We start from the raw sequence: 12,569 nt of genomic DNA, 5'->3' as shown, positions 1-12,569 counted from the left end.
AGAGACCAGGTCGGAGCCGCTCGGTGCTACGGCTTTCACCGGACCGTGCGCTGCGTGGTTAAACCATCCAGCGCCCTCTCCGTCGCCACGCTTTTTGTTTCTTTCCTCAAAGGCAACTTAGGAGAATTTACAATGACTTTATTGCAATCTTAGCAGCATTTCTTTCATGGCTTTTCCCRCCCTGCAGTACCTCAGGGCAGTAAATCCTCACGGTTATAGAATATTACTTTTATACCGGATGATACCAGAGAAGCAATATACGTAATTTTGTTACTCTGCATAGAGGATTATGTTACGTATGCAACCAGGAAGCCGATATCTCTGCTAAAGGTATGCGGAGCTATAACCACAGCAGGTTACACCACGAGTTTGCATATGCCCCAGGTCACTACAAAGATCTCTGCTGCTTAAAGTCCATTCTGAGAAAATTCATTTTCTATTAGGTTTCTCTACTTTAAATGGCAGCATCTTGCAATGTCTTTGCTATTACATCCGGTACCGTATGTCCTGTCAGACAGACTTGTCCAGAAAGTAGACATCAGTCCAATTCCTAAGATTCAGTGTTGAAAGTTCCCTCCATTTTCATTTAATATCATTTTTATATTTCCTTATCTCAATTTAATCTGAAGAGACTTTTCTATATGCATTCACCAGCTTATTTCTTTCTACAAAATTATAGCAGTTTAGGTTATAGACAAATAATTGTGTTTCATATTGGGAATTCTGTATCCTTCAGACAGCAAACCGGATTTTACCTATGCCTACTGGTTTTTGTTTTTTAATGCAACCAATGACCATTAACCCTAGCTGATCCCTAGTTCATGCAAGCTGCTAGTTTCCAGAGCAAATGACAGAATGTTTTTTACCATTTTGACTAGATTTATTTGTCTCTTATGCTACCTAAAGTAAAGAACAATTACTTTTGAAAACCATGTATTTGCTTGCATTTACCTTTGTATTTGAAACCTATGGCTATTTTTGTATATGCTACAAGATAATTTGTCTGTAAGCCTACTGCTCTTGAAAGGGTTGAACTTAAGTTTTCAGATAGTCTGCAGGCTCAGCACTGTTCCTGAGGGCTTAATGCAAGTTGGGCTGCAAAATTACATGATAGAATATTAGAAAAAGGGTGCACTTAGGAAAGCTGCTAAAAGCATCAAGGAAAAAGACAGTGTTGAGGTCCATTCAAACCAATAAAAGCTTAGAGAAAGCAGGAACCTCCAAAGATGTTACCCTAAGCCAGAAGCTTAATAGTTTCCAGTTTGAATCACCTGTCCTCTAGATTTGATCCATCTTTAATCTAAAAAAAAATAAATTAAAAAAAAAAAAAGGAAATTCAAATTGTCTCCACTGATATTGCATTAATGTACTAATATACTAGCRAGGATGACACAGAAGACTGACTCATCATATCTTTTTGGCATTAAAGAACATATCTACCTAACAAGTATGACCACTTCTACACTACGTATTCCAGTAACCTGGGAGCAGTTTAGCTAAATGCAACAGAAATGGAGCAAACGCATGCCTCGGAACAAAAGAGCCTTCACAAACCACACAGATTTTCAAAGCAGGCTGTGTTAGAGGTTAGTTGTGCTCCTTCATTTGCTATAGCAACGGACACTTTAGCAGGAATGTGCACGATGTCACACCACTTTCAGCTCTCTTTTCTTAACATAACCTCTCAGATGGCCTGGAAGTCTGTGAGCATCTCTTATTAGACTCTCGTTATGAAAATTCCTTTCCTAGAACCGGCTAGAGATAAAGATCTTTCACTCAAGAAAAAGAAAAAACACGAAATGGGCTTTCTTTGGTGCAATTGTAAAGCAATTAAGCATGCAATTAGTTAGCAGGAAGGAAAGCGTTCTGTTCTTATTTATTTTTTGAAGTAAGAAAGGAGACTCTGGAAAACATCCGTAGGAAGGGGGAGCCACACCGCCTGGCGTGCGCTGCACGGAGATGGGGGCGGCATCGCAGACGCTCCCGCCAGGAGGAGCCTCTCCGCGCCTGCACCTTTTGGGACCTTTCCGGTGACACGTACCATGGAGAAGGATTCAGACGTTCCGGTGGTGACCAGCGATGTTGCTGCGCAGTTCAAGCACGACCACTCACAATGCCAAGACACGGGGACACCCTGAAGCACCCGCTTTTCTCCGCACCCAGCAGGTCTGCAGGAGCGAGCGGGTCCCCGCCACCCCGGTGCCTAAAGCTTCTGCACCTGCCCCGCTAGTGATTCAACAAGCCGCGAAACACGGGACCTCTGTGAGCAGAGTTTTGTACTGAATTTCTGCAAATATATAAAGYGCGGCACAACAGAAACGGCACGACGGATCAAGCGCAGCAGGCGGCACATGGCATATTGAAGCGCAGCATGCCTGCGTGTGAGGATGCTCTTTAGGAACGCCACTTCGTGCTGAAAATGCGGCATGCATGGAAAACGCCGGCGAGCGCCGCGGCTCGTGGCCACGGCAAGGGGAAACCGCGTCCGGCCGCTCACCGCCGTGGCCCCCCCCGGAGGAGCTGGCTCCTGCAGCCCCCACGCCACACCAGATCAGCCAAAAAGCAGGAAGCGTCCCCAAAGCACCCTCGCCCACGACTGACGCACATCTAACCTCCRAAACGGCACGGTTTTACCCCAGCGAAGTGGCCCAGGCGCGTGCAGGTCGGGAGCCCCGGCRGAGCAGGAGGAGCTCAGCAGCGACGATGAGATGCTCTGCGCATAAAAGTTCACAACAGCAGAGGCGCCATCCACTGCTTCTTGTGCAAATCTCTTTCCAAAGGTGGCTCGTTGAGGTATTTATTGGCAGTAGTTACTCAAATGAAGAAATAAAGCTAGTAAAGCTGGTTCTGCAGAAAATTTGTAATGATTTGCAACATTAATAAACACTGATAGCAAATAGCTACTTACGCGCAATTTGAAACATATTTATTCCATTATTCATAGTTTATTTGTTGGAAATACTTCAAAAACATAATCTGAAATATTCTGGTAAATCATTTCTGAACTCATCTCTGCCTGACATCCATTTTATAAAAATATGTAAGGCTTAGACATACAGACCTGTCATAGTCACCCAAATCAAGGGAAAGAAAGACAAAAAAAAATACGGTTCTCAAAAACTGATTTTCAGAAGATTCAGTCAGCTGGCTGAACTGAAGAATGATTTTTAAAATGCTTGAGGTGGACTTAAAACAAAAGTATTCAGTATTACCACCAAAGTAATACAGGGGGTAAACTTTGGGAAAATATGGGAAGTATCTAAAGATAACATGTTAAAAAATGAAAATATCAGAAGTTCTATAATTATCTTTGTTTGTGAACAGAATATTTGATATACAATTTGACATAGTTCACATTAATTTGGGTTTTATTTTTTCTTCTTTTAAAAGAGAAAAAACAGCCTGAAAAACTTTACCCACCTTCACTGCAAGAGAAATAGTGAAATACTGCATCTTGTGCTGTAATCAATACATTGAAATTGTGCTGAAAAACTAGAAGCGGCACAGAGAAGACCTGCAAGAACAGTTTGCATCTGGACGCCTCCTTTACAGTAAAACATTTAAGACCACCAATGATTCATTTTGTTCTGAAAGAAATGAGACAATTTTGATAAGTCAAAATGGAAAAAACTTTTCTAAATACTGTGCTCTTACTTAATCACAAGTAAAAGGAAGAACTTACAGGGTTAATTATAATGCTTCTGTTATGCAAGAGGTCAGACTAGATGATTATAATATACCCTTTGACCGTATAATCCACACATCTGTCAGTGCAACAATATTTAGTCTATTTCCTATCATTTAGATTAAAAGGTATAATTTATTATTAAAATCAGTGTTTTATCTGGACAAAGCTTGTGGTATTATAAATTTTGAAACTGGCAGTAAACACAAAAAAGTACTGTAATAAATCATTCAGCCCCGAGGAGGAGAGCACTTAATGGCTATTACGGGATGTTGCTAAGGCATCGACCATCCCCGATATTATCAGCAAAGCAGAATCAATCCAAGCAACGTTTTTCGTAGCTGTGCGGTGTTAAATTTCAGATTCCCACGTTTCTTCGGCCTAGAGCACCAGCCGCTCTGCAGATAACAGGCTCTGAAAAGAGAAAAATGTCACGGATCGATCAGGCGAGATCCCGATCTGAGCTGCGCTGGTTTAAACCCGACGGGTTTCCCGGGCGTCGGACGGAGCAGCGCAGACCTCTGCTAGCTCGGTAGCACGGGGAGGTTTGCACATCGCCCAGCCATTGCTGGAAGAGCGGAGCTGGGATGGAGCCGTGGCAGCTCGGCCGGAGCGTGGCTCCAGGAGCCCGGAGACGCCAGCTCCTTCCAGCGGGTCCGCTGCCAGCACTGAGCCCTCAGTGCGGAAGCTGAGGAGCTCCAGGGCTGGCTCCTTCCCGGAGGAATGTCTCCTCCGGGCGAGACCTCGCCGTCCCCGGGCTGCCGCGAGTCCGGGGTCGCAGCGTCGTCCCACCCGGCGGTACCCGACACAGAAACATGTGGTGTCCCCGTGTGCTCGGCAGGGTCACCGTGTCTCCGCGGACCTCGGGCGGAGGTGGACGTCGTGACCACGGCTCGTCTCCTCGGTCCACCCGACTACAGCAAGCCTTTTCCCCGTCTCACACCCAAAACCTGCGGTTCGTGCAGCCAACGCCTAGAGCCGGGACCCGGGAACGCTGCGAATCCCAGAAGGGGCCTCGGGAGGAGGAGTCCTGGCTACCCCGACCAGGTCCGTAGTGGTTGCGACCGCCGCTGCCCGACCTCGCAGCCCTTGGGCAGCCGCTGTCCGAGAACGAACTTGCCCCGACGGACGCAGAGCCGACGCGGGCGAACGGCAGCCAGAGCCCGAGCCGCCCGGACCAGGGGACGCTGCTGCATCCCTATTACCGGGGAGACGGAACGGCGACGACAGCGGAGCCTCCCAGCGGAGCCTCCCCGTCCCAACAGCTGCCGGCCTCCCGCTTTATCGGATCGCGATCGTGCAGCAAAACACGAAAAATAACGACGCTTTTACCATGCAACAGGACGTCTGTCGGGGAGGCAGCGGCAGAGCAGCACCGTGGCCGCAGCCGCTCTCGCCGTCYGGATGAAGCACGGCACGTCCGGCACCAGTGCAGGCAGAGCCGGCGGTGCTCGCCCGGCCCCAGCTTCCCCTGCGAGGCCGCCACGRGGCACACAGAAAACGCACTGCGATCAGTTAAAGGTATTAACTTTAGACTTCATTAGTAAAGCTGCCGAATGCTGGAAGCACCGATTTTGCAGCTCACTTATGTCTAGGGTTTAAGACCTTTACACAAATGGAAACAGAAATTAAGAAACACCCTGATTTGACTGCTTGAATGTTCCTCTTTTTTCTTTTACGCACATATATGATGCAAAGTTACCATGAACACTTATTGCATGTTAACTACCATCACTAAAAGTTATCAAAGGAAGGTTTTTTGTAAATACGCTATTGTAAGACTCTCCTTGAAATCACATGGAAAAGGGAAACTATTGAATAAAAGTACCTGATGTCCTTTCTCATGATTTGCAATGATGCACAGATCATTTCAAATGCAATTCCTACCATGCTGAATGGTCCCTCCATTAGCACAGCTGTATTAAAAGAGACTATACGGGTTCATATGGATCATTAAGGGAAGCACCACATATTTCACACCTCAATAATAAAACAGTGTAGAAAGGATCTGAACTCTTCAGTTTCACAGACACTTAAGGAGCTTAGTGGAAATTAAAGGACATTATAGAAATATGAATTATAAAGAAGGAAATACTAAAGGATTTTTCCTCTATTATGTCTCACAATTATTTTAATTCTCTCTAAAGGCAGGAGGCTTAGCATGATCCCGGTAAATCACTGGGGAGTATTTGCGGGAAGCACCGAGGTGGGGGCCTGGTCCAGCGCCCTCCGAAACCCAGGCAAACACCTACATTGACTGCAGCTGTCTTTGGCTGGGACCAAAGTCCCCTTGATGCGCCTGCAGAGGGATTAGTCCCTTGTACGAGGTTCAGCATCTGAGCGAGGGCTTGCTGGGCCTCGGGCTCCAGTCATCGGAAACAAATATTTACATTTGTAAGARGTTGTTTCCTCAATCCATCTAACATTGTCTTGGGACAAAAGCGCAGAATGCTGTTTCCTGCTACATTTTTCTGTTTAATGGTCTCTTTTGTTTCCTACACGTTTAAGGCCATCTTTTAATTATACACACAAGAAAAATGTGACATCTGAAAGGCCAGGGTTGAAGAGGACCAGATGCAAAAGGGAAGATCTTCAATCTATTAGCTAAAATATTAATATGGTCTAAAAACATAAATAGCTTCTTTTGTAAAGAATGCTTACCAGAGCTGCTAGGAAGAAATAATATTCAGAGAATATATATTACAGAGTACCGTATTCTTTCTAAATTGCTTTTTTGTAGCGATATATATATAAAAAAAAAAAGGAATTAACATGGCGAAAATGGATAGAATTCCTTTAGTGTGCTCAGCTCTGCCCCCAAAAGCCAGCGCGTCCCCGAGAAGTGCCTGCTCCTCCCGAAGCTCTCCCTCCGCGAGCCCCCATCCATCCCATGAGGTTCAGCCGTCCTGCAGGATCGGGGAGACGTGAAATGTTGCAGGCACCACGGCACCCGAGAGCCGACATGCTGGCAGAAGTGACTCAGGGACCTGGACCTCCTCCCCTTGCTGTTGTCCTCCTGCGCTTAACCCTCCTCTGGCTTTTCCCTTCTAGAGCCTTTTATCAAACCGAAATTACAAATCTAGTCATTTTTGAGCCTTGAAATACTGTGAAAGTCCAGCTGTCTTGTTAATTCAACCCCACAAAGAATCGCTCTAAAATATAAGCRGGAAAACAAATAAACAAGGACTTAATTCTGCTGCTAATACCAGAGTAGGTCCAGAGTGACAGCATGGTAGTCAGAAGCTGTCAAGGCAAAATCAATATCAGCCCTCTACRTATCCCAAAATGAGTATGTGTCACGTTCAGGCTACGTGGCCAGATGAGCGTGTCCTGTGCATGACTAATGTGTCCTGTGCCTGAAAACATTCGTCTAATTCTCTATCCCTTTGCCAAAAGGACTCCCAGATCACGCTCCATGGCACAAAGCCTGCTTCCGCCCAGGCAGGTCAGCAGTTTCCCTGCTTGCTCTTATCCCCATCTTAATTCAAGCATCACTTTACCTAACACTTTATGGACCTTTATGGTAGCACGTCAGAAGATAAGACCATCACAGTGCTCAGATGGTGCCGTTACTGGGCATTGCGGCAAGTGCTTAACACAAATCATTGATTTCTTTCCCTTTCTGCTTCTTTAGCGTTTGGAAATACATCAGCTACTAAAGCATCAGAGAAGGAGAGGGCTAAGAGGAGGACTTCTGCCTCRTGCCAGCAGGACGAGGAGCAGCAGCACCGTGCCCAGAGCGTTGCCCCRCTCGTTGTGCTCCGAATGGCCAAYGGGCGATTCTTTCGCTATGGGTTARCTGCACCGGTTCAACTACATTTCTGCATTATAAACTCCTGGGACGGGATGAAGCTGGGGTCTTGTGGCTTACCACGTCTCCAGTCTTTTTTGGAGTCGACGCAAAATCCCTAGAGATGTGCAAGGCCTTTCCAGGGGTTTTCCTGCCCCACGTTCGGGCACACGGGACTGGCGKGCATCACGGAAAATTCATGTTCACAGTCATCCCTCTTTTTAGGCTGAAACAGAAAGCATTGCATGTTAATCCATGACTAGTAACACAAATAAGCCCATAATGTAGAGTCCCAGCTGGAATTTTATTTCTGAGTAAAGGGTAAGTGAAAAATGAAAGGATTTTGAATTTGGACCCATGAATATGTGATGATCTAGCAGCCTTAATAATGAAGATAAATTTTTGAGCATGTCAAAATATTTATGGAAAAGAGTCAAAGAATTAAAAAAGGTGCGGTGATTCCTGAGACCCTCAGACTGAAGTTGAAGCTAGTATCCCATCTGTAAGATTTAGCTTTACTTCAGTTTCAATTATAAGATTTTATTCTTGCTGTTAATTTCCATTGTCATCTGAAATTTAAGAATTTGACATAGCAAGACTCAATTCTAGTGGGAAATAGCGGCTTTTCTATTGTTTGCTGTGTTCAGTCAAAAAGGGCATCTTTTCAGGTTTAAAGCAATCAAAACATTAATGAATGTGATGCAAAGACTGCTAGAAATTGTAAAAATACTCCTTTTTTCAGATATTTAATGAGTTTGATTTGGATGAACTTCTGCTGGTAAATGGTAAATTGCTGATTATTTTCTATGATCATTTATTTATTTTTTGTTGCTGTTGTTGATTTGCCCTTGCTCAGCTGTGGCTTACAGACTGGACCTGACCTCAGCTCCCCCTGTTTATCTCCACTGCGACGTGCCCGTTATTGGAAAGCCATGGAGGAATTACAACCTCTGCTCTTGGGACTTTCTAGTCATTTGTAGGTGTCTGCTTTTTCATGCTCCCTTCCATGAAAAATCATAAATTTTCTGCTGTGGACAAGAATTTCATGCCAGCAGTGGCCTATCTGGCCAATCTGAGAGTAAGGACTGCACAGATCAAAAGGAGCCTGAAAACAGCCAGTTAATAATCTGCCTTCACTTTCCTCGCTCGGCTCCTGAAGTCATTGCCAATGCAGAGCTGAACGAAACCAAAATCCTCAGAAGCTAAGAAATGAGACAGGAAATCAGAGGCAGAGCTCTTTTCAAGTGCTGATGTAAATGGGAGATAACTCCAGATTCAGCTCTCTGCAGGAAACTTTGTGCTAAAATCTGTCTTTACTTACCCAATCAGCCCCAAAATATATGCTTCCTTTTTCATATCATCTCCAATAAGCCTGCAGAAACAGTTGCTGGATAATGCTGCACAAAAACAATTTCACACAAGACAGTGGAGATGGTGCCAGGGTCCAAGTGTTTTACCTGGACTGAAACATCACGCTGTGGCCATATTAGTGCATTAAGCTGGCTGAATGCATTTGATCATTTTTCCATCAGTAGTCTTATTTGAAAGCTTCCTTATTCACAGTTCCAGCAAGCTTGCAGTGTGCGGTACACTGTGCTCTGGAGAAAGCCAGAAACCAGCAATACAGTTTTGCAGTATTGCTGCAGGTACCTGAGCTGCCTGGTCCTCACATGTGCCCATGACCCAGCACACATTGCTCTTCAGACCAGCTCTGACGCTGCCTATAAACCCCATCTGCTCTTGYAAAAATACCTTGGAAAGATTTGGGGGCTGACACGAGCAGGGACCACCATCACCGGGGCAGGTGGACGCATGGGTTGCAGGGCCAGCCAGGAAGGGCTAGATGTTGTTCCTGAATGGGGAAAATGAACTGCAGCGCCAAAGGCCCGGAAACACGGTGTTAGCACCGTCCCACCACGCCAAATAAAAGTTAGAGGCCAGTGTTGGGTCAGACATCCCTCCTGGGGGCTTGAGCGCTGAGGACCCGCTGCCAGGGAAGCCAGGAGCTGCATGTCCCTGGGGACGCAGGTCCCATCCCCAGGAGAGGGGCACCGGGCAATGCCCAGGACACACTGGCAGGCTCCCGGGGACGCAGGTCACATCCCTGCAGCTCTTTGTTGAGGAAACACAATTAAAGAATTCTGGGAATTATTCTTGCTTTAAAAGGGGAGAAAAAGGGAGCTGTCAGACCCTGCCTCCTGCTCCTTCCGTTTCACACGTTAAATTCAGTGCTGCTCCATAAAACAAGACTAGACTGTCAAATTACTTTCACAAAGGAAGCTTTGGCTATTACATCAATAATCTAGTTTTAATCCAACAAAGATCGAACGCAGGAAAATATAGGGGTAAATAAAGCAGCTAGCCTCGAGGACAAAATAATTGGCCATGGAGGAAAGCCTGAGGGCTTACCCTAGGACAGCTTTCCTGGTCCTACAGGGACACCAGAGGTGCTGTCTGCATCTGAATRTGTGCTTATCTGCAGCCCAGGACTCCTTGGCCTGCAGCTATCTCACTTTCCCTTGCAAAGATGACATTGCACAGAAAAAATAGCTGGAGTCCTGTTTGTAGGAGCCTGAGGATCCTGCGAGCAGGCTCCCAGCCAAACACACCAGATGCCATACCCCAGGGATGCTCCGAGAGCCTCAGTATCGGATACAACGCAGTCCCAAGGGTGCCTTACCCGCTCTGAAATCACTGGGAATTACACTCTMAATTTCTTTGAAATCCTGATCTCGTTCCTGTCATCCAGTGCTATAACTTCCAGGTGGTAGAAATGCAACAGAGAGAGGAAAATGAAGAGAAAAGAGGAAATGGAGGCAACACACTCCTGATCACAGATCTGCAGCTGGATGCACAMACTTGGAGAAATCACACAGCAGCATCCATGTACACGTGCATTTAAAAGCTTGGTAAATGATCCTTATTTCCCCCAAAAGTGGGAAAAGGCAGGTGAAGAGGCTCATGCTGCCCTGCCCAGAAAGCCGCTTCTGTGGACAAAGATCTCCATGGAGCAGGTCTGCAGCCCTCACACATACAGAAACGACCATGCGTATTGCCGGATTAAAAATCGGCTATCAGACTTGTGCACTCATAATTTACATCCTAAACTTTATAAGCATTTTCAGTGAAATAAAGCTCTTTTGCAAAAGGAAGACTTTTCAGCTGTTTTTTTCCATTCTAGTGGGGATTATGTTTCACTAGACAAAAATTACACCAGCAACATGCCCCCATTTTACTCACCAGTGGTAAAGTTAAACCCATTTTTTTCCAGTTTATATCACAGGGTATTTACTTAAAAAAAAAAAAAATACAATTTCAGCTTTTAAAACATTTGCCATTTTGTTTTATGCATTGTCATTCCTGCCCAGTTTTGTCATTTTTTCCCTCAATCAATTCTAGCGTTCAGTCTGAGAGGCTTTGCACGCCAATCTTTCCCAGGAATCGTTGCTGCACTTAACTCTGACTCACCGAATCAGTTTCCGTGATGGACACAAAGGTTTTAAAGAGGAAAGTTGGTTCCAGACCTGAAACATTTAGCTGCATGAACCACTTTTCAGTGATACCATTCAAGATGAATGAATCATATTTGCTGTGAGCACAGTAATTATTTTTTATACTCTTGTGCTGAGTGCAAATGGAGGGTCCTATTTCATCTTTATGTGGCAGTTCCCGGGACATCACTGCAAACRCGGCGGCACACCTCCAGGCCTGGGACCAGGGAGCACAAATCACTGCAGGGAGAAGCGGGGAGGGAGGGGAGGTAGAAGGGAAGCCCAAAACCAGACAGTGTCTCAAATGGAGATGTTAACAGAGCTATCAGTTTTGTATTTAAGCCACTAAAGACATGATACTGACAACAACACACACAAATTGAAAGTCTGTTACACAAACACTCTTGAAAATTTTATATTTACATGGCAACCAGCCTATTATATTTACATGAACATCTGCTGCAGGTTCACTACAATCTTAAAAACAGATGGACACAAAGAAAGAGCTAGTAATTAACAAAGCTATACGTTGATTAAATCAGCGTGTGGTTAATTTTAATGATTACTGATCTTTATGGGGTCCATAAGACTTTTCAAAAATCAAATCCACTTTAGCTGACGTGCTGATTAGCCACAGAGCCAAAGACAACAATGCCATTCATTAATGCGCCRCAATGATGTGACAATCGCCCAGAATGAAAAAGGCAGAGTCTGCTTTCGTTCGGAGGGCGAGGTTCTCATCCTGCTTCCAGTGAGATTAATTAGAGCAAGTAATTGTGGATTCATTGCCAGAAAGGACTGTTGCAGGCTTCTATTGTGACTTGGACATAAAACTYTCCAGAATTAATTCCTTTCAGACTAGAGCAAACCTTTCAGAAAGCCACAAACCAATCTCCACTAAGACATTTTTGGCAATGAAGCATCAGCCATTAGCTCTGGTGGGATGTTCCAGTTATTAAATTACTCCTGCTGTACATAAAACGTGTTTATCTTAGCTTCCAGCTTTGGACCTTCTTATATCCTTATCTACTAAATTGAAATGGTCTCTACTATCAAATTTCTGCTCCTGGTGTATGCACCTACCAACTCAGRTCACGTCCAGCCTTGCCCTCTCTTTTCTGCGTTCGGTGGGTCGACCCCGGGAGCCGTCAGCGCCGGGAGCGTGGCCGCTCGGAGGCCCTAACGCAACTGCGCCACCACGACTTCAGACCATCCTTGAGCCCCGCTCGAGGCGTCACTGCTGCCCGGGCAAACACCAGTAAGACTACTGGTCTATCGATACTCGCCTTATCTGCCAAACTTGTCACCTCATTAAAAGAAAAAAAAAAATTCTACTTTATCTAGTGGATCTATTTTCCACACCCCCAAGTTGATTGATGCTAATTAGAATACGTTTCTTAATTATTCATTAATCAAGTCTCATATCAGCTGTTGTGCTATTGTGTCACACTAACAAGCCTGTACTTACCCGTGTTGCACTGGTTAGTCTTCTCGTTTTGGCACAAATTTGCTTTCCTTCTATCTCTTAAATGTGCCAGACCCACCTGGCCCCCACTCCAGGAGCGTTATCCCTGTCTGGCCCCCACTCCAGGAGCGTTATCCC

Source organism: Apteryx rowi, unplaced genomic scaffold, assembly GCF_003343035.1.
Source record: "Apteryx rowi isolate R43461 unplaced genomic scaffold, aptRow1 scaffold_39, whole genome shotgun sequence".
Taxonomy (NCBI): domain Eukaryota; kingdom Metazoa; phylum Chordata; class Aves; order Apterygiformes; family Apterygidae; genus Apteryx; species Apteryx rowi.
The sequence above is the reverse complement of the archived record's forward strand: the minus strand, read 5'-3'. Positions refer to the sequence as shown.